Here is a 22946-nt window from a genome sequence, read left to right as displayed (position 1 = left end):
TTTGTGCCGGGGGAAGACAGAGCACCCGTGCTTTCGCTAACCACTCACTCAGCCCTTCATCCCCCAGGACTGGTTTATAGAAGACCCAGGGCCCAGCATGTGCACATGCCCACCCCCTGCACCCCCAGACTCTGTCTGTTTCCTTCCTCACTTTGCTGGGGTTAAAACAACAATGACAAAATTCAGTGGAGTAAATTTGAAGATCTAATTGGCTTTATTAAGCGATTCATGAAGGGCAGCATCCCATCCAGCAGTAGAGAGATAACCCTAGGAGTTGTACAAAATAGCGGGTTTTTATAGGAAGGAGGGTGGGGCAAGATGATATCAACAAAAGAAAAGAAAGGACTGTTCCAGGCAAGGTCACTTTCCCTGACGGGGAAGAGCAGGGGGTCTTATCACACAGATGACTTCATCTTCCTTTGGGGGGATGGATAAAGCCCATGTGACAGATTATCTCATTGGTCCTTACCAGAAAATTCCTGACTAATCAGATAAGACTGTTTCTCTGGGGGAGGCTGAAATTGCAATTAGGTTAGGTATTGAGCCTCAGTTGGGTAACAAGGCCTAGCATAAGTGACTCCATTTGGGACTGTGAATTTCTTTTTGACACTAGGGATAGAAGCCTGCTCTGAAATAAGATTGCAGTATATTCAAATCATGATATACTTGGAATAAAATCCAAACCCCTTTACTGGGCTATGGTCTCTACTGCCCTTCCCGAGTCCAGCTCAGCCTACTCAGACCAGCTCCCTGCTTTTGGCCACATGGCTCCTCTCTTGGGTTCCTCGGTGTGCTTGGCTCTTTTCCAGAGTCTTTGCACAAGCTCTTCTTTCTACCCAAAAGACCTTTCCTCCCTTATTCAGCAAGACTCCCTCCTCTCAGAACAACCAGTCCTGACCCCTTTACAGCCAAAGCAGCACCCTCACACGTGCTCACTCTCCTGCTGGCTTGCCTCCTTTGTACCACTGAACTCCATTCTGATATTTTGAACATCTGTTTGCGAACCAAGATCCTCCACAGGGTTTACACTTTGGGGAAGACATTGGAACAGTTTAAGTCACAAGTATTTATATTCCTGTTTCTTCTGCTTATAGAGCTATAATAAGCACAGGCAGCAAGGAGCTTTAAAAACTAGCTAGCCCATGCTCTCTGGAGGGCAGAACAGATGCGTTGACTCCTAGCAGAGCTGGGATCTTGCCTTCTCTAGAAAAAGGTGAGGCCAGGACGTGCCTGAGGACTCTGCCATCCTCATCATCACAAGGGCAGGGGCAGGGTTCTCCAGGAAAAGGATTCCAGTTCTGCTCTAGTTCTAAGACAGATTTGAAGCTGCAAATTCCATGCCATAGACAGAGCTGTGGTCATCTTACTCTGAAAAGCTTCGTGAGCGTTACTGAGCACCCACCATGGGCATACAAAATTTCTTGAAACACTCGTACACTTCCTGTGATTTGAGAAAAATAATTTTCCGGAAGGAACTCCGAGATAAACTTTGTAGGTAACCAGAAGTTTACTTGCTGGGGCCACTTGTTATAAGTAAAGGCAGTTCAGGGTTAGGGGTGGGCTGCCGGAAAACAGCACCCCCGTCTGGTGGATTGCTTTCCCAGACAGTAGTCACAGGGCAGGAAACTGTCACTAGCCAACAGTAATACCACCACCCACACAGCCCAAGCATCCTGCACCCCCTTGCCACTTATCACCTCCAGAAATGATATTTTATGGTTATTCTCCGCCTCTGTGGTGCTTTCTTGAGGCCAGAGTTTGATTTTGACTGTCTCTCTCATTGTGGTATCCCAGCACCTCGAATAGGGCCTGGCTCCTAGAGGTGCACCATGCACTTGTTGAATGATGCCTGACACGGAAGAATGCTGTTCTGACAGAAGGAGTGGGTATCAGGAGTCTTCTTTCCAGCTCACCCAACGATCATGACCCAGTGATGACCAGAATATGGCTCAGTGTCGCTCACTGGTTAATTATCTGATCTACTAGATCATTCCCACCAATGCATGAATGTTTTCTACAGGCAGGGAAGTCCTACTGAATCTCTGCGAGCCTTTGCAGAGCAGAGGTTCCGCCATGCTGAGAGCGGGTACCTGACCCCACCAACGAGCCTTGGCGGTACGCTGGGCTCCCGGCTGCATCTGTGCTCGCTGGGGGAAAGGGCACAGCAGGCCGGGCAGGGTTCCACTGTGTATATCAAGCACGTGTTCTAAATTACACTCCATTCTCCACAGCCCCAAGAGACCCCAGTCACCCAACTGTGGTCTGCACTCTTGATTCCTGTTCTTATTTAAAGAAATGCTATTGATAAGCTTTTGCTATTTCTGCCTCAGTCTTTTAGAAAATGTGCAAAACAGAAAATCACGTATCTTCAAAGCTCTGGGGCTAAGCAATAATCCCTCTTGTTTCATTCTTAATCAGCTGAATTAATTTGTATACTCCTTTTCATTTGGGTATGATGACTGTGAGCATTTCAAGTGTAACCATCTACAACCTTTCTTAATAGCATAATGTTTTGGGTTTTTCAAAAGAGGAAAAAAAGAACTTTTCTGGGCTTTTCCTACGTCATTCATATTAGGCCCCTGTTCTGATTTTTTCTCCTTTCTTCCTATCTTTTGACAATATCAGTGTCCTCTCTCTTTAGTAAATTTAAAGTCACCATTTAATTTCCATTAGAAAAAAATTTGCATCTAAGATAATCTCTATCCTCAAACACACTTATCAAAATGAACATGCTAAAAAGTAAAAATTATACACAATAGAAAAGATTAGCCCAGAATACTTACTTCCTTTTCATTTTGTAGGTTCCTAACTTAATAATTTTTAGTGATTTCAATTTATCACAAACTCTCAGCTTGAGCTCCGTGTGGGCATATAAACGACTGAACCTGAACGTTGAGGTTAAAATTCTTACTTGGGAACCTACATTATCTGGATTAACCATTGACATTAGTTAAGTAAATCGAGTAAATACGGTTCCGCTCAACCTCCCTGCCCCAGTTCCAATCGTTTCAGTCTCTGTGTCCCTCTTAAGCTTTTTACTTTGTCATTTGCGAATTAATTTGCATGTATCCAGGACAGAGAAGACAAGATGGAAAGGGAGAACATAGAAATCCAGCCCCAGGTTGCTGCTCTGTTCTCCTGCATGTTGGTGGGCTTGGGGGAAGGGCGGGGTTCCTAATCATTTAACTTGTGAGAAATAATGGACAAACACTGAAAGTGATGTCCTTTCAAAATGTTTGTGTTTCAGGTGTCTTCCTGATTATCTACTATAACCAGGACAGAGGGATGGAAGAACACCTAGTGGAGGGGGGGGGGTCCCAAACAGACCAGGCTCAGTCATTCACCGCTGCAGAGAGAGGAATGGTGGTGAAACAAGAAAGGAATTTATTTCAGTGAGGCCAACACCAGGAAGACAGCTGACTAATGTCTTAAAGACTGTCTCCAAAGTGCTAAAAATACATCCAGGTATATGTAAGGAAAATGTGGGACAAAGTTGGTGGGTACATGCAGGTGGGAAGTAAAGGCCAGTTCGATCACTGTCATGGGGTTAGTCATGAGGATCTTGCTGGCTCAGGGCAGTCCTTATTGCTTGAGGGGGGAGTTTCAGTTCCCGTCGGCCAGGGGCTTGGGGGGGGGGGGGGGGCTTTGCTCACAGGATCTTTTGCCTGAGTTAAGAGATAAGCTGGAAAGAAGAACTTAACGGCACCTGGGTGGCTCAGTTGGTTGAGTGACTGCCTTCGGCTCAGGTCATGATCCTGGAGTCCCGGGATCCAGTCCCACATCGGGTTCCCTGCTCGGCAGGGAGTCTGCTTTTCCCTCTGACCCTCTATCCTCTCGTGCTCTCTCTCTCTCATTCTTTCTCTCTCAAGTAAATAAATAAAATCTTTAAAAAAAAAAGAAAGAAGACCTTAATCAATTAGAAAATACAAACTAAGGCCAAAATGGAGGTGGTTGAAGTCCTCTTTTATACTCATATCTAGGAGAGATATATGGAGTTACATGGGGTATATATGGCTCTCTGGCATTTAATGGGGTATTTATGGCTGTTTGGAGTTTAATGAGGTATATGTAGCTATCTGGAGTTTAATGGGGTATACATGGCTATCTGGAGTTTAATGGCTTATATATGGCTGTCTGGAGTTTAATGGGGTATATGTGACTAGGGCTTTGTGGGGTATATGTGGCTGCCTGGAGTTTTGTGGGATATATGGTGGTGGGGTGTTGAGAGAGTAGAGGAAACAGATCTGGGGACTCAAAGCCTGCTATAGGTGTGGGGGGAGAGGGGGAGGAGGACAGGAATGTGCACAGACATATGAACATGTCTCAGAATGATGCAGTAGCACCCATGCCTGTGGCCATCTCAGTAGGGGGTCCTTGGGTGAACAAGTCTTGATTAATGGAATTTTAATGCTAATTTAGTTTTTTTGGTACTCCAGTCCCCAAAGGCTTTGGTTGTTCTGATGGAAGCAAGGCTCCCTTTCTAAAAAAAAGAAATTGATGATTTTACAAATTCCAACTGGTGTGTTTTTCAGGGCAGGAAGTGAAGAGCCAGGTGTGTGTGTCGGGCTGGCTGCAGAGGGGGCTAACCTGCAGAGCGAGGCGCCAGCATCTCAGTGCAGGGAGAGGCCTCTAGATGGTGCAGGTGAGTCTGCAGTGAGGGAAAGCCCCTCTGCAAGGACTGAGTTCACACACTCGCAGACAGGACAGAGCAGTCAAGGAAGAGTTCCCGGACAGCCCTTTGGAATAGAAAGAAAGTGGGGCTGGCCGCAGAGAGGTGCCTCGCCCCGGGCAGCTCTGCGGGCCTCCAGCGACGCTGGCCACCTGCTTCTCAGAGCACTGCTAGACGGCCACCTGTGAAACCTGGTGGCCCCACACGGGACCGTGCCTGCCTTTCTCCACAGACCGACTTCTGCTGGGACTAGAAACTGACCTGCCAGCAGGTCCAGGTAAGCCTTGGTCCTTCTCTTTGGGTTTTCTAAACTCTTTGGCTGTTTGAGACTGAGGTGTCATGGGCTGAGAAACGGCCTGAGTGCATTTTTGAAATGCGTGTCATTTTTGGGTTGCGTTTGAACAAGCTTTACCAATTACCGTGTGTCTGCACTACCAGTTCTAAGACCTGAGATTGTTCCTTTGTTTTCAGGAAAACATTAGAAACCCCGCTTTGCTCCTGGTTGCACATTTGGTTAGTGAGCCAAATTCTGTGTGTGTTTGGCTGACTTTAAGATTTTGGCTACCAAGACCACGGGTGTCTCCCGAGAGCATGAAAAGTATGTTTCTGAGGTTTGCCCCTGAGCCTGGCTCACGGGGAACACAGGCAGCAGCTGGGATTTAGCTATGTATCTGCGTCTCCCCTGAGTTACCTGCGGTGCTCTAAGAGACCTTCCCAGTGCAATTTTGAATCACGTCTGAGACCCGATGCCTCAGATGTCTCTGTTTTGGGGTGCACGGGGCGGGGAGTATGTATTTCTGATGATTGAAGCATTTACTTCCAGCCAAGAGGCTCTTCTCAGTGCTCTGACACATAGCAAGGTAGTTTGGGTTCCCGCGCAAGAGCCAGCTCTGATTCCCCGGCATCCTCTAGTAACTCCTCCTGCGCTTCGGGGGCGTGAGGACTTGGGGCAGAGCAAAGGGAGACGGCTGAGCGGGAGGGCGACCGATGGGGGTCCAAGAGGAACAGTTAAAACAACAAGTGACAGGGTAGCAGAGCAGAAGCCCGTCAGTAGGGACATTCAAGAGTTGGTGGGACGCAGGGTACCAGAAGGCTGGAGAGAAGGACAGAAAGCAGAGGCCGAGCCCGCCTTCTCTGCTGTCCAGCTAGCCACTGCTCTATAGCTCTGAGGTTGCATGTCTGAGACCCTCTCTAGGAATGAAATGGCAGCTAATTCAAAATATTAAAAAAAAAAAAAAAAAAACAAAATATTAACAAGGTAAAAAGCCATAATGGACTAAGGAGAAAGGGATCAATTTAAATAGCTAATATAGAGAGTATTTCTTGCCCGACTCGATGTTCTGAGATTTCGAAGGTATAGCCATTTAAAGTTACTTTTTGACAAAGTCCACCAAAAAGAGAGTTACTCATCCAAGTTGGGACGTTCTCATTTGTCCTGGCAATTGCCCACATGTCCCTTTCCCCAGCAGAGGAGAAGCCTGGGGGCCCTGCTCTGGGCTGGGTCAGCCAGGCCTCTGCTGTGATTTCTCCCCATCCTTCAGTGAGCCAGGCTGTACATGGGAATATTAATTTGTGACGGCACAGCAAAAGAGTAATCCTGGAAGCACATGGCTTTGGGAGGAAAAAGTAAATAAAATTTCCCTGAAATGTTTGCTTTTCACTCTCTGGCCACTATCTGATTTCTAACAGTAAACAGGATTTTCATTTTGTTGAAGACACATATTTGCAAAGCTCAGAAGTGTCAGGGGCTCACCCTTCTTCCTTAAGCATCAGCGTGTCCCCGTACCAGCACAGCACCTGCCACAGGCAGCCCCGTGTTTGCTTGGGGAAGTGAGGACAGACCTGGTCTTACCCCCTATTTCACACAGTACAAACCGGATTGACTCTTTTCACTGGGGAGCATCTTCTCATCAAAGTTCTGTAGGTCCCAGAAGACCACAGATAGAAGCCAGGTCACCCGAGTCTCCTTTCCATTTCCGGGTGAGTGAGTTTTGTGTTCTCTAAAAAATGAAATTCATTCTCAAGGAAATGCCCAGGAACTCAGCTGCAAAGACTCAAGCAGATCTGAAATTCAAACACAGGAGCTATAAACAGGATGGCATGTGGGAAGCCGGCCTGGTGCTTCGGTGGCTCAACCTGTCCCGTCACCTTCCCTCCCCGGGCCGGCTCAGTGTCCTGCCTGCACGCCTCCCAGCAGCTTTCCTTCAGGCCCCAGTTTGCTCAATTATCCCAGAGGACACCTGCCTGCCCACCTCTTTGATGCTGTTTGAGGCTCTGCCTAGGTGATTCCACCCTCCAATAGCATCATTAATTAACTTACATTAGGCTCACTTAGCACATTAGGTCAAATTAGGAAACTGAGGCCCCAGCCCTGCCTCAGAGAGTGCCGCCCATCACAGCAGGTCATGCAGTCCACCCTGAATTCACGTATTGGGGCAGGACTTTGATTCAATCTCCAATTATTATTTGCCTAAAGAGTGAAGAAGGGAAGATAAACTGATGTCCCATTGCTTAACTTCTGCCCTACATTTCTAGACCACTTTGCAAATTCTTCCTTATTTTCTGAACAAGGAAATGGAGCCTTAGAAAAGTTAAGTGGCCTGCCCAACCCCATATGGCCAATAATGACCATGATGCCAACAGTAGCCTAAGGCATCATGCTTTGTAACTTGTAATTTGGAGGGGTTGGACTAGAACCTCTGTGCCCTGCATCTGTGGTGGACACGCTTGCCTCTGTAAGGACATGTGGTGAAGGTTCTGAGACAACCACCTGGTAAAACTGAGGGTAGTGGGGAGCAAACTTCTACCTTCATAGAGCTCAACCCTCACACCACACTGTTTGCTGGCCACCCATCTTCATCAGGGCTAAAGAGGAAGCAATCTAGTCTCTGTTCTTGTGAGCTGTCCCTATGAAGGCTTGGTAGTAGAGGAGATATTGGTGTGGGAAATACCAAGTTGCTGTTTGTATATAGTGCAAACAGAGTCAAATATAGGTGATTCAATCCAGGAACTAAGAGAAATTTGCAAATGACTTTTGGGGTTCAGGCACCCCAATGATTTCTTGGCCTCTGTTAGTACAAATGAGACTGGACTCTAGTTTTTCACCATTGTCTGTCCTGAGATTGTCACAGAGCAGTGCCCAAAGTGGGTAACCTCTACAATCAAAGCCAAGGACAAAACTTTGCCTTGGGTCTTAGCATCAAGGTAGGCCATTCATTTGCTGGTAAAAAAGAGATCCTACAATCCAAGGTGTCTTCAGTTCTCCCATAGGACATAGTGGGCACTCAGCAAAAGTGCAGTTGACCCTTGAACAATGCAGGTTTGAACTGTGTGGGTCCACTTATATGCAGATTTTTTTAAATAAATATAGTACAGTACTATAAATGTGTTTTTTCTTCCTTAGGATTTTCTTAATAACATTTTCTTTTCTCTAGCTTACTTTATTGTAAGAACACAGTATATAATGCATATAGCATACAAAATATGTGTTAATCAACTGTTTATGTTATTGGTAAATCTTCCAGTCAACTAGTAGTTAAGTTTTTGGTGAGTTGAAAGTTTTCCGTGGATTTTTGACTGCTCAGGGGTTGGCCATCCTAACCCCCACATTGTTCAAGGATCAGCTGTATGTCCAGTAAATGAATGAATGAATGAGATCCTTCTAAGAAAGGCCACCAGTTGTTCTAATCACACAGTGGGGAGCAAGGGGCTGTCTAACATCAAAGTGTACCCTAAATCAACAAGGAAACAAATTCCAGTTAGGAAAGCTACCCTCTCTGCATGCAGAGATACATGTTATTTCTCAAAGGGTGGGTGCCCACGGGTGTCAAACACACTGTTTGTCTACAAAGTGGAACAGACAGGAGCTGGCGAAGCTGGAGACCCTTCCTCCTCTGCCCAGGCCTCCCCCAGAAACACCCAGAGGTCTGTATGCACAGTTTCCCACGTAACTAGCCAGGAGGCCTTTGTGTTCCACTTCTGACAAATCAGATCACTGTGCAAAGCAGATGGTTGGTAATGAGCCTTGTACAGGGAAAGGCACTCGTGTTAATAGCCACAGCTGTGCCACCCACCAAGCTTCTATCATCCCCAGTCACTTCCCAAGACAGTAAATCAGACTGTGCTCTGCACGTGGCCGGAAGGTGCCTTGGCTTGTGAGGCCCAACGGAATCAGCAGACCGAGCAGTAACAGCCCCAGTGGTGTTGCCATTACTAGTAGTGGTGGGGCCCAAGGGTGCATGGAAGCCAAGCTTAGCTGTGGTATTTCTAGATCCCGTAAGACTGATGTTGTTAAACGATACCATCCAGTGGCTGTATACAAGCAACTAAGAGGTGAGCCCAAATACTGAAATAAGATATTAGTCTCTTGAAAATAATAGGGAGATAATTCTGCCAACAACACTCTAATCCTGACAAAAGGTGCTTACTTTGGAGATGAAGAAAGACACGTAGATCTAGACTACAGATGAAAAATGGCGGGGGTTGGGGGGAGGTCATAGTTTTGACAACTGTCAGTCCATTACCAAATATTTTCTCTTGAAGTCTCCATCCTGCCATATTTCCAGTTCCATATTTCTTAAACGTCAGGCACAGAAGAGAGATGAAGGTAGGATTTCATGTTGGTTTTAATGTACATTCATTCAGCGAACCTTTTCTGAGCACCTGCTTCATGGCAGGCACTTTAAAGGGACATAGCGATACAATGGTACCATGCATGGGTGAGGACAAACGATGTCCCTGTCTCGTGGAGCTTCCATTCTAGTGTGGAAAAAGAAGCCAGAATACATTGATATGGATGTAGTTTCAGGTAAATCCAATGCCATGAAGAAACAAGTAAGCAGGGGAAGCAGAGAGAAGGCCCTGGGGGAGCGGGCCCCTTGAGAAGTTATCTGAGTGAAACCCTAAGTGAAGTGAGGGAGAGAACCAAGGGGAGGCCCCGGGCTGGGGATGAACTCAAGACATGCCAACACCAGCAGGAGTGCCTTCCTGCTGTGGCAACAGCAGAGGGAAAGGTGGGAAGGAGCAGGAGAGGAGAGAAGAGAGCGGAAAGCCAGAGCATGCCAGACTAGAGGCCATGGTAAGAAGTCTGGGCTTTCACTGCAGGACGTGGGAAGGCAAAGAAAACCATGTATTAACTCGGGCTGAAGTATTCACCCCCTGTGCCATTCAGGGACCATCAGTGCCCACAGCACCCTAGTTGGTATATTGTGAAACGCACCCCCACCTGCCGTGAGTCAGGTCTCCAGCTGTGCTCTTCCTGAGAGAGCTGGTCTGGCTCATGTGTGGGCAGCAGGGGCAGGCAGCAGGAGAAGATGGCAGGACGGTGGGATGATCCCTTTCAACCCAACAGCTGTTCCCTCTGCAATTAACAAAGGACAGAGGGGCCCTTCCTGAGAAAAATTTTAAAGATTCCAACTTGAAACACATGCTTACATTTTGTAAAGTCTCAAACTCGAAAGAAAACACTGAACATTCCTACAGAGTCCCACATACCTCCTACCCTTTTGCACCCTACCTGATCCTCCTGCAGCCAGCCCCAAGCCATTGGGGGATGAGTGGGGGATGAGCCAGCCCCCACTCATCCCACTTCTCACTTGGAGAGATGGAGAGGCACTTCCCAGCATTGGGAATTGGGCGGGCAGAACGGCTCTGATAGCGCAGCCCAGCGCCCTGACATTCAGTTAGCAAGCCTCCTCTTCCAGGATTAGTTGGGGAACTAATTGAGAGATCAATTTCACACCCAGTTTTGCATGCCAGAGCTATTCTTGTCCATTGCGCACAGCCCTAGGAGCTAGGGAGAACCCTGGCTGCTCAGCCCCATGCAGCAGGTGGCTCGCCAGCACCTGGCAAACTGGATTTCCTTCCAAGTAATAGGACTGTGGAGAGGTCAGCCTAGAGGAAGAGACCCCATTGCAGTGAAACCCACAGCATTGAAAGCACATGGATGGGTAATGAGGGAGGAGGTGGGGGAGGACTCAGGGGCTTGGCATCTGGCCGAGCTCCTGATACTATACAGGGAGGCCCTAGACCACAGAGGATGGTCAGATGGGATGCACACGTCTGTTGCTTTGGCTGATTTTGTTTACCTGGCAAATATGGGTTTATGGCTTAATATTTTGATTGAGGCTTTTTGTTCTTGCATAACAAATATTACCTCTGGCCCAGAAAAACCGTAATCCTTAAAAATACTAGAATGCACTGCACTTGCTTAAAAGCACCTCAGAGGACTTTCAAGGTTCATTTTCTTTAAGATTTAGTCCTTAATAATGACTAGAAATGGCTGTTCCTAAACCTTCCTGTCCGTAATGAAGAAAATCCATCAGAATGGACACTTTGGGGATGTGGCTGTTCAACACTCCACTCTCAGCAGAGGAGGGGCCGGGCAGCTGGGCTGGGTGGCGTTGGTAAATGGCACAAGGCGACTGTGCATCAGTAGATTTGCAGAGTGGTTTTCTGCTTGATGGATTCCTTCCTGGGTGATACAATCTTCAGTAAGTATCATTTAAGTTAGAAGAGTTTAAAACAACTTCGGCAGAACCCCTTTCAGGGTTTAGCTCATTCTTGCAGAGATTGGGGGAGCGAGACCCATCCTGAAGATATGTGAACATGCAGCAGACGACTGATCTATCCCGGTGGCCTCTGGCAGGGACCAGCTCTGTTCCTACGACCCCTGTGATGTGAGCACGTGTCTTGGCCCCCTCCAGCACTCATTTAAGCAATTTTGCTCCTCATTTTATGAACAGAAGAAACCAAGGCAGGGACATTCCAGTGACTTGGGACACTTGATTTTGAGTCAAGTCTGAAAACCAAGAGACCAAACTTGCGCCACTATTGCTGCCCATCGGTTTCCACCGTGAGGTCTGCACATGAACTTCATTATCCAAACAGACCACACACAGCTCTCTAACTTGACTTCTGCAATTGGTGTGTGTGAGGGAAGCGGCGCTTGAGAATATTACCCTGATGATTATCGCAGTTGTTGCTTTTGAAGGCAAATATTTATTTTGTGAGGATTGCAAAACTAAGAATAGTAGAATGTGGAGCTCCTCATTATGTTTACAGAATAAACAGAATTGAGACACTGACAAATCCAAGGTCCCTTGTTCTCGGAGGAGCCAACTGTTTGCCTCCTACATCAATTAAATAAAAGCAGGGGCCTCTGGAGGTGCAGGTCTCCGTCCAGCTGAGCATCCTTCTGCCCACCCTGCTGGGTTCTAGTCAGGAGGATGTGGGCTCCCTGCGTGGGCACTGGCTGGCGGGTCTGGGGGGCATCTGTCCTGTTTACCACAGTGGCCTGAACAACACTTCTCCAGGGCCTCCCTGCAGATTTTTCTTTTTAAATTAGAGAGGCCACTATATTTGCCATAGAATACTGGGCTACAAATTTTGCTCGAGGTTTTGTAAGAAGAGCTAAAAGAAATGGAAGGCCTGGCCCCTGTTCTTAGGGCGCATAGTATCGAAAGGAAGAAGTAGGACAAATAGCCACATAGTCACACACAAACAGAAAGACAGATTCATGTAAGAAATGGAAATAAACAGCACTTACCACGTTGCATTGCACTGTTCAGTGTGAGTCTCTGGTGTTGCGCTGCATGGTGCTGTCTGAGGCCGGGAGCACATCTCCATGGGGAGCACCCCTTCAGCCTCTAGCACCTGGGATGTATGTGCCTCATACATAGTACTCAGTAAATGTTTATATAAACCAACCTTGATGGAACATTTACTACCTTCACATTTGCATTTTATTTAATCTGTGTAATAATCCTGTCAAGTTGAAAGGGTGTCACATCAGGGTGTCACAAATGTGCAGTTAAGGCTTGGAGAGGTGAGGCGACTGGTAAGTGGCAGCCTTTCAGCTGAGGTTCACAGACCTCAATTTGGTGTCTTTCCATGGAGTCCTTCAGAGATCAGATCTGGGGCGGGCTGTTGTATATTAGATTGAAATTTAACTTTATATCGTAACCCATTTTAGGGGTGGGGAATGATTTCTGCCTAGAGAGATGTCTAGAACCCTAGACAATCTGAGTTCCCCAGATCCCTTTTTTTTCTTTTTTTTGGGGGGGGGTGGGGCGAGGAGGGACAGAGAAAGAGGGAGAGAGAGAATCCCAAGCAGGCTCCACGCCCAGCACAGAGCCTGACATGGGGCTCGATCTCATGACCTGAGATCATGACCTGAGCCGAAATCAAGAGTCAGTCGCTCAACAGACTGAGCTACCCAGGCGCCCCTCCCCAAATCCCTTTGCAGTAGCCCTGCCGGCTGGGCCCAGAGCCTGTGGATATGTTATTTGGGGCAGCAGGATGCTGGGAGCCAGAGCAGAAAACAGAACTTCTCTTTCCATCCCCCAAGGCCAAGAGCAAACCCAGCAGCCGCTGTCCTCACAACGGCAACATCAGAACTGCATGAGACCCAAGACAAGCCAGATCCACTTCAACGTCAGAGGCCTTTCTTCCCTGATGTTGGGCTGGATGTGTCCTATTGGGGTAGGACTAAAGTGGGCACACCATGGGAGGTGGGCACAACCACAAGAGGTAGCATGACTTGAGAAAGGATGCTGAGGCCAGGGGCTGTGTGCAAGTGTGGGTCGGAGTGAGAGAGAGACATAGGCCCAAGTCCTGGCTCCTCCATGGGCTAGTGATGGGACTGTGGTCATTGGGGAATGTCTATCGGTTACCCTGAAAAGGATAACAATACTCAGCTCATGGGATCATTGTGCAGATTTAGGTGAGGTGAGGCAGGCAAAGCTCTGAGAACAGAACAGGGCACCTGTAAGCCCTGTCAATGCTCTGCATGCGCTCATGGGCTAAATTTAAGACGTCAGCTAGACCTCGGCTTATCAGTCATTCACAGTGGTTTCGTGAAGGTCAAGGCCATCTGAGGTATCCATCTTTCCCTGGAACAACCTATCAATTTGGCCAGGATCCAGAATCCCCCTGGGACCCTGAAGTTAAGGTGCAGCTACACAGTGGAGGACAGGCCAGGGTCAATGAACCCTGTGGAGCATGGTGTCTGGTTGGCCGCACCTACCAGTGACCCTTTGGCTGCACATGGGCCACGCCAGCCTCCCTGCTGCCCCTCACACAAGCCACAAGGTGCTGCATCTGCTATCGCTTCCGCCCAGAATGTTCTTACCCAGGATCTCTGTGTCTTATTCATCCCCTTCAGGTTTCTGCTAACAAGTCACCTGATCACAGAAACCCTCCCTGGCCCCGCTTGGAATAAAAGAGTGGCTCCCACCTCCAAACTCCTGTTTTTTAGCATTGATCACTAGATGACTCATTATACATACAATGTAACCTAGGGATTATCATATCTGTGTGAGCCTAGAACTTGGTGGGCGATCAAGTTTAGAATCTCATTTAGAAACATGGGTCACTGCTGAGACCAGAGGCAGTCGTGCCTGCCAACCTGGGGATGGGAATTTCCTCCCCTGCTCTTGACAGCCTCACAAGGCAGGTTTCACTCTGCCCTTCCCTGCTGCAGTGTCAGGATGTGACTCTCAGGAGACTTCTTGGGAGTCTCTCATTGCAGCTCTGTATGGAATCAGTGAAGCAACTAGAGGAGAGGACGGACTAAGCGGAGGTTGAAGATCAACTAGGAGACCAAAGATGAGTTTCCTTCTGGTGAGGAATTCCGAAAGCTTCAAGTGCCCCCTGCCCCACCCACGCCCCCCGTGCAACCCACAGCGGCCAGAGCCACTCTGCACAGGGGTGCGCACTGTCACGCACGCACACAGCAGGCGTGGGGGGCGAGTCACCACACTGTGTCACAGGTGGGGGGGCTGCAATACTCCCCACCCACCCCCACCCGCCTCCCCAAGTGCCACCATCAGAGCCCAGTCAGGGGCCCATCAGGAAACACAGAGGGTCAAGATGAAAACACTTGGTTCAAGGGGCCAGTCATCCTCTGAGAGCCGCACAGAGGGGACCACAGCTTTGCCTCCTCAGACACTCTGAACTGTCCTTTCACCTGTTGGCTGCTGGTGTCTGAAATCTGCCCGAGTCCTCCACTGGGTCTTCAGTTCTGGCCATAATGCATCTAACCCTGGGTGGGGCAGCAACGTCCGTGGCTCAGCAGCTTTGCCATCTGAAATCTCCCCATTTCCTGGGGCTTCCTTCCCATCCTTTCCTTCTGTTGTTCCTCAATCATCCCGTTTTGGATAAACAGCTCCACTGAAGTGTGGAGCTTCTCTAGCAGCACCCCAGCAGGCCCGCCCCATGCAGGCCCAGTGCTGGTTGTCTTCGGACCCTGGCACTTCCCTGTGCGCACACCCTTTCTCACAGTGCCTGCATCAGAATTACCTGGTGGGCAAGGCTTTACAATCACTGCTCCCCGGTGCCTGGCACTGTCCTCAGCTGCTCTGGAGCACCCTGTGGGGTGTGTGTGTGTGTGTGTGTGTGTGTGTGTGTAATGCAACAACAGAAGAGCTCAGGATGAGGCCTGGACTGGGCAGGAGGTGTGGAAGAATGAAGGGCAGAAGCAGCCTGGTGTGGGCACCGGCAAAGGAGCTTGTTGGAGGAGCCGAGGTTCACCAGATGGAGGCAGGAAACCTGGCTCTCAGTTTCTCCAACTGGATGATGATACCTTTACTTCCTGCACATCTGGGGTCTAAGCTACAGATCCTCCCTTAACTAACAGCAAGAAAGCTCTGTTCCTTAAGTAGGAGTTAAATACTTGGGAGGCATGATGAAGAAAGGCAGAGGGTGGGCGGGAGGGAGGGCCTCGGCTTTATCGGGTGGTTTGGCATCTATGAGTTTTAGGTGAATCTCCTTTTCTACAACACTGAGCATCTTTCAAGCTGGCGCTTCTCTGCTTACTAAGTAGACACCTGAGCCCTCACGGGAAAATGCACCATCTGCTCCTTATGCACCGCCCCCACCCCGCCGCTGAAAACTCTGGAGGGTTAATGGTTTCCTTTTGGAAAACTTTCAAATTGTATTCATTTGAGTTTACATTAGCTGCTTCCTTCTGTTCTGTGTGTGGATTATTCTCCTGTTGGGTTTAATTTTACCAGATTTGCAGCTGTGCTAACAAATTCCCTGATGTCCTTCTGCTTTCAGAATGGATTTTTCTAAGTCTTTTCTCTGGCTTTACTGATAGACTGTGTCCATACTGCAATACGCAGTGTCGGGCACTGTTTGGTGTTCGTATTGCTTCAAAACCCATTTCCTCTCACCATACTTCACTGCATCTCAGAGGCTAACAAGTTAGTTTTAATATTTTAATGGTTAAAATTTATGATTTATAAAAATCACTGCTAAACACAAGGCAACAACACCAAAAAATGTTTCTCTTAGTGCCATCAGCCTCAGCAACTCTTAGGAGAATCTGTGTGTTCCATAAATATGAAGATCCCCTGGGGGCCTACTTTTTAGAAATACATTGTGAAAGTCTGAGTCTTTAAAAAATATTTTAAACATGCAAATTGGTAAAGATACCCAGAACCTGCCAATTTCAATAGTTTTGGTGAAATTTTTTTAATGAGCTTCTTGTATTTAATTAGACCAAAGATGGGTCTCTAAAAGAGATTCTCAGTGAAGGCAGCACCCCCGCAGGCCCGCCCCATGCAGGCCCAGTGCTGGATGTCTTCGAGCCCTGGCACTTCCCTGTGCGGACACCCTTTCTCAGCAGGAAAAATGCCTGCAGCCCAGTTCTGTTGGAGGAGGTTGGTTGGAGGTCTTCTATTAGAAATAGGTTCCTTGAGGTATCTCATCTATATCCATAGATGCCACGAGTCCTGTCTATAAATAAGAATACGCATGTGCTATAGGACTCTAATCCGTCCTACAGTATCATGTCTTGCGTTTAGTGAGGGCTTAGGAAGTGATTAGTTTGTATTAATGACAGATTGAGCAAGAAAAGAAAACACAAATTATGGTTTTTCCCTCTCAGCAGGAGTTGTGCTAGGGCCCAGAAAATCCTACTGGCCTTTCACAGACCCTGAAGCCCATTGCCACGGTCCACTCTGTAGTCTTGTGTTAATTAAAGTCTTGCAGACTTTTTCAGCAATGGAACCAACAACGACTCTTTCAGTGAGATGGTGTCTTGAAGTCAAGGAAGCAGGTATTAGGATAGGGGACTTTCAGATGTGCCAGGTCCTTCATAATACCTGGAATCATTTTTTACTTAAAGACTATTCAGAGAGGCCAAGATCCTCAAAGAGCCAACGGCAAGAGGCCATCGACCTCTGAGGGCAGCACTAATGAGCCTCGAAGGCAGAGCTCTTGGCAAGGAGTCCAGGACATTTCAGTTATCCTTTCTGGAAACATGCAGGGGCCGGCCCTTGGTGGGCTACCAACATTGTCAGGGCACTGCCGCTGACTTGCTGTCACAACACGGTCACCTGCATAGGGGTAAGCTGGTTCTTTCTTGCACTGGGAGGTAACAGGCACCCTCAGACATCTCCTCACCTTGCCCCACACCCAGATCCACATTTCTAATGCCATTCACAAATGGTATCAGCATTCCTTAGAGAGAGGGCTCATCACAAGGTTGGGGAAGGGAAATACAGAACAAGCCTGGAGCATCCTCTAGGGCCAGAAAGCAAGGAAGGGCTAAAAAAAAACAACAACATGGGGGTATGTCAGAGGGACACAGGAATCAACTGAAAGAGCTCCCAATCACCGGAGCTGGAATAATTTGAGCAATAAGGTATAATTGGATTATAATCCAAAATTTAAAATAAATATTCCTGCATCTAAAATACATATCCATCGAAATAAATGATTGCATGAATAGAAGATAAGAGACAACTCTCTCGTACAGAAGAATTGAAATAGATTATGGGGACACGCCCCTCTCAAGGAGGTGGAGTATAACTCCCCACCCCTTAAGAGTGGCAGCTCATAGTCATCACTAAGAGGGCAAAGAGGTCAGTATGGAATAGAGAAACTTACCTTTAGAGTGGAAGGGCCTGGTATGTGCTCCAGGTCAGTCTCAGTGGTGACACATGATGTTGACAGTATGCGCACCTGACAGGATATGATGAAAAGGCTGCTTTACCCCAGTGATCTCCCTCCCCAAGACCCATAAACCCAGTCTGACCATAAGAAAAGCATTGTCCAAACCCCTCAGTTGAGGGACTTTCTGCAAAACACCTGACCAACACTCCTCAAAACTGTCAAGGTCATCAAAACCAGTGAGAGTCTGAGAAACTATCAGAGCCTGAGGGCGACGTGGAGATTAAACGTGCTATAATGTGGTGTCCGGGATGGCATCCTGGGACAGGAAAAGGACATTAGGGAAAAACTAGGGACAGCTGAATAAAGTATGGATGTTAGCTACTTATCATGTACTAGTAAGGCCCATCCCTGGGTTCAGACCCAGTCCCCACCTTGCCCCTCAGGCTTTGGGAAGGTTACAGTTCCTGGGGTGCTGGCCCAGGGTGCTGGCCCATCTCTTGCCCCCTGAACACTGCCTGATCCCTGTAGGCAGTGTCCTTGCACTTAAGGGTGGACTCTGAGGAAAAGCAAATTCAGTGATGGGTTCTGGTTCTTCAAGCCAGGTGTAAAGGTGGGCCTTGGGCAGGAGGCTGTCTGCCTGGTCTAGGGGACAACTGAGTTCCTGCCTCCAAGGGCTTCTGAATCTCCACCAGAATCCTGCAAGCTGCACGTGTTCTGTGCATGCCTGGGGCGGGGTGGGTGGGGGGGCAATGCAGGTGGTGAAAAGAACTAGAATTCCACCTTTGCCACTTAGGTTAAATTCCTTCTCCCCTATGAATCTGTCAGTGAAATGGGAATAATGTCTACTTTTCATGCCTTAAGGATTGTAATAATGCTTATAAAGAGCATTATGGGTATCTAACCCATAATCCACCATCAATATGTGGCATCTTTCATTTTTTGTTTGTTTGTTTTTTAAAGATTTTATTTATTTATTTGAAAGAGAGAGAATGAGAGAGTGAGCATGAGCCTGGGGAGGGGCAAAGGGAGAGGGAGAAGCAGACTCACCACTGAGCAGGGAGCCTGATGCAGGGCTTGATCCCAGAACCCTGGGATCATGACCTAAGCCAAAGGCAGACGCGTAACTGACTGCGCCACCCAGGCACCCCTGGCACCTTTGGGGGCCTTTGAGAATTCTGATTTTTTTCTTACCAGGAGATGGAAAGCCAAGCTTGTGGCTGTAAGCCAGGCAGTTTGCAGTGTTTGGAGTCTGTGGCGAACAAGCCATGTTCTGAGTGCAGCCTGGACTCCCCAACTGGCTGTCTGGAAAAAGCATTCCTCATTTCTTTTCCCCCCAGAGACAGCCAGTGCCTTGGCAGGTAGAGAGAGAAGGGCACGTGGTTCTAGGTGCCACGGCTGGCAGGCTGGGACTGTTCTAGCACAAAGCAGAGAGTCAGGGGCTCTGCTCACTGCCAGGGTTTGGGTCCAAGACACCCTTGGGCACTAGAAGCCTCTGGGCATCCCTGTCTGTGCTGCTGTGGGGACAGGGTTGCCAGATGCTGTTCGCACCCCACTGTCCCACCTTTCCTCTGCCCACCGCTGGGAGGAACCTTTCCACTTCCAGGGGCCTATTTTCACAGAGGGCAGGGAGGTGGCATTATGAACACCTGGTGAAGCACCCTCTTAGGAAATACTAATGCCCAGCTTAGAAAGTTCACAAAGGCAGAACCTTGCTAGCCAGCGGAGGTGGTGGAGTATGGGCACAGGAAGAGGCATAGACCCAGCAGTGGCAGCAGGCAGCCTCGTGGTCACCACCTTTTCTCACACCCTTTCTGAGTCTCAGCGTCTAGTTTCTGGGCCATCGGCTGTTGTCTGGTCATTAACCGATCAGCTGGGTGGTGTTTGTTTGCTTTTCACCAAATTAGCCGGACAAGTTCCCAGCCCAGTGCAATCATAGCCATGGCTTCAAGACAGGCCGAGTAGGGGCAAATCCATCCACCCCGTTCAGACGCTGATTCTGCCAGCACTTGGCATGCAGGGCAGACATCCTGTTCTGAACCAAGGTTGTGTCTCTGTTCTCCGAAGCCGCCCGAGCCTGACCCAGCCCTGCCCCCAGCCAGCACTCCCGCAGCCTGGCAGGGCTGGAAGGGGCTGTGGCCCGGATATTGTCACCGAAGCCAGCCAGAAGGGCAGGACGGATGCCTGAGGGGATTCCAGAAAGAAGTGGAAACCACAGCATGATTGTGTGGGCTGGGGCTGGGTGATCCCACTGTGTTGGGCCTTGCCTCCCTCTGTGTGTAGATTTCATTGTCATTGTCTGCTTTAAACCTGAAGCTTCTACTAAAGAACCGAGGTCAGCCTGTCTATTTAAGTTCTGTGGAACAGAACCTGATGCCACATGGATGTCTCACCAGGGCGTGGCCGACAGAGCAGAGGACTCACAGGTGAAGCAGATCAAACAACCCCAACACTTAGCAACTTCAGACAACAGAACTTTGCCATCTCACAGCATTTTGGAGGGTCAGGCTCGGGGAGCGGCTCAGGGTCTCATGAAGTTGCAGTCGCTGGGGCCACACCATCTGAAGACTCGATGGAGGCCGGGGAGCCACGTCTGCATGGCTGCTGGCAGATGGCCTCACGTCCTGGCTGTGTGAACCTCTCCACGAGCTGCTTGAGTGTCCCCACGATACAGCAGCCACGCCATCCAGGACAGCAAGCAGGAAGCCACAGCGCCTTTTATGACCCAGGCTCTGAGGCAGCGCACGGTAACTTTTGCTTTTTCTGGTGGTTGGAAGCGAGCCACTAAGATCAGCCCATACTCACAGGATGGGGAATTAGGTTCCACCTTCTGAAGTCGACATCAGAGTTTGTGTACGCATTTGAAACCAGCACACCTGATTTCTGACGCTAGCTTGTCCCTGACTACTACGTGACCTTGGCAAATCACTTCAAATCTGGAGGCTTTGGTTTCTTCTGTAAAATCAGAGTGCTGACCAAACGCCTCAGAGCCTCCCCTCGGCCCTCATGCCCTATCATTCATTCATTCTATGTATTTGTTAACTAAACATTTACTCAGTTCTTACTCTGTGTCTAGCTCTTTTCTCAGTTCCTTTTCCTCATACTGGAATACCTGGGGAATATCTAAAAAATGCTGGTGCCTGGAACCCATCCAAGAAAACGAGCTTTAATTGGTCTGGGTTGGAGCCCAGGAGTTCCACAGTCTTAAAATCTCCCCCAGTGATGCCATTGTGCAGGCAAGATTGAGAACTGGTGTTCTAGAGTCATAACCTTGAACATCCTGAATCACCTGGGGATCTGGGTAAAATGCAGATTTTGATATTGTGGGTCTGGAGTGAGGCCTCAGATTCCGCATTTCTAACAAACTCCCAGGTAATACAATGCATTTGAATAGCAAATTTCAGTTGCTGGGAGAAAGGTGCAGAAGTACAAGGACAGTTCCCATTCCAAGGAGCAAAGAATCTAGCTGGAGAGGAAGACATAGCATGGCAATGTAACCAGCACCCCAAGACCTCAGTGCCCAATATGTGGCCCAGACGGAACATACCAGGAATTGAGTTTGAGGCGGTGAAGAGTGTCCCAGGTGACCCACTGAGTTCTCTCTGCCTGGACTGTCACAGCCATGACATCGTTCCCTCCCGTTCCTCCAGCAGCAACACGGAAGGCGAGCAGAAAGCCCAGGTCCTTCTGTGATCTGTGGAAGTCTATTTGTCTTATAGTGTATTCCCAAGATGCTTTTATTGTTTAGTGAGCCTGCTTTTATTGGCGCCACTAACAAATTAGAATGTGCTTTCTGAGCTTATGTTAATGGCGTGAAATTCTAGGCTTATGGAAATTCTAGTAAAATTTCTTTTCATGAGGGACGCCTGGGTGGCTCAGTTGTTAAGCGTCTGCCTTCGGCTCAGGTCATGGTCCCAGGGTCCTGGGATCAAGCCCCACATCGGGCTCCCTGCTCAGCGGGAAGCCTGCTTCTCCCTCTCCCACTCCCCCTGCTTGTGTTCCCTCTCTCGCTGTGTCTCTCTCTGTCAAATAAATAAATAAAATCTTTAAAAAAAAATTTCTTTTCATGAAAGCTGCAAGTAACCATTGTCCTAGTTTTTCTTCTTTCTCTCTCATGGTTTTTCTGTTTGCTCTGCTGGGTCCTCTCCCGGTCCTTTGAATAGGAAGAAACGGAAAGATTCTCAGAACCTCAGTTCTTAGCAGAAGCCCTGCTCCTCCTTGGTTACTCTCTTCCGTCAGAACTAGGCCTGACTCTGGGGCTCACTGCTGTGTGTGGGCTGACCACACTCACTCAGCCTCCCGGCCCCGGTCTGGCTTCTGAGGGCTGGTCCAGCCACATCCACATGTGCCATGCCGTCTCTCAGAACCCAGTAGATCTGGGATGACCCCGGGCCCCTCCTCAGCCCCTGAAACAGACTCCTAGTTGAACTCTGGCTTCCAGGTTCTCTTCCATTAACAGATTAATAGTCCTGAAATAGTTCCTTTGCCCCGTCACTGATTACACACACTCCTGGCTCCTCACATCCTAATGAAGTACTTTTCACAAATTTTTTTTAATTGAAGTATAGTTGACATACAATGTTATGTTAGTTTCGGGTGTGCAACGTGGTGATTCAACAGTTCTATACATTATGCGGTGCTCACCATGGTAAGAGTGGCTACCATCTGTCACCTTATATTATTACAGTATTATCGACTACACTCCCTGTGCTGGAGTTTTCACCTCCATGACTCACTGGTTTTAGAACTGGAGGTTTCTACCAGTACTTCTCAGACCCTGCGGTGCACCACCTGGGGCCCTGTGAAAATGAGACTCGGACTCGGTGGAGGTGGGGACGAGTTTGCCGCTCTGGCCGCTCCCGTGTTGCTCAGCATGCTGGTGCTAGGCCGGGCAGCACGGCGCTGCCGGGTGCGCTCCCAGCGGCTCACCGTCCAGGGTTCACAGCAACCCGCCCGCACCCTGCGCATCCCGCAGGGAAGCGCGGGGCTCTGCGCATCGCCTCAAAGCCCAGATCCACTTTGACGCGAGCCTTAGCGCCGCTGTGCCCTCCAGGAGCAGCTGTCCTGCTTCACTCCTCCTGTGTTTAAAGTCTGCGTTGTCTCTGTGACCCGCATCAGATGCTAACTTCCCCTGACGCTCCCCAGGCTGGCGTTTCTGTTATCCTCTGTGGATCCCTCACGGCCTGTTCTTGGCTGTTCTTTTGCTCTTAATCACACTGTGCTGGGCATTGTTATTTCAGTTTTTTTTGTGTTTCTGTCTTTCCAACTGGATGGTGAGGCCCCAGGGACTGTGGCTTACTCATCTTTCACTTCTTTTGTCTTTCTTTCAGCACTGAAATGGTGCTGTGCATTTATTAGGCACTTAGTAAATTTCTTTAAA

The 22946-nt window shown here is 48.6% G+C and overlaps 1 protein-coding gene across 1 annotated transcript in view; it reads left to right on the top strand.

Annotated features, from left to right (window-relative positions):
• Window positions 1–4720: 4720 nt before the first annotated feature.
• The window catches only part of EDAR (ectodysplasin A receptor), a 94015-nt gene continuing 75789 nt past the window's right edge, over window positions 4721–22946 (top strand). The window contains exon 1 of the mRNA XM_027622339.1: window positions 4721–4946. The gene's annotated coding sequence lies outside the window, so the exon portion shown is untranslated. The remainder of the gene's footprint in view (window positions 4947–22946) is intronic.

This window comes from Zalophus californianus, chromosome 8, assembly GCF_009762305.2.
Source record: "Zalophus californianus isolate mZalCal1 chromosome 8, mZalCal1.pri.v2, whole genome shotgun sequence".
NCBI lineage: Eukaryota > Metazoa > Chordata > Mammalia > Carnivora > Otariidae > Zalophus > Zalophus californianus.
This window is presented reverse-complemented; position numbering and strand designations above follow the sequence as displayed.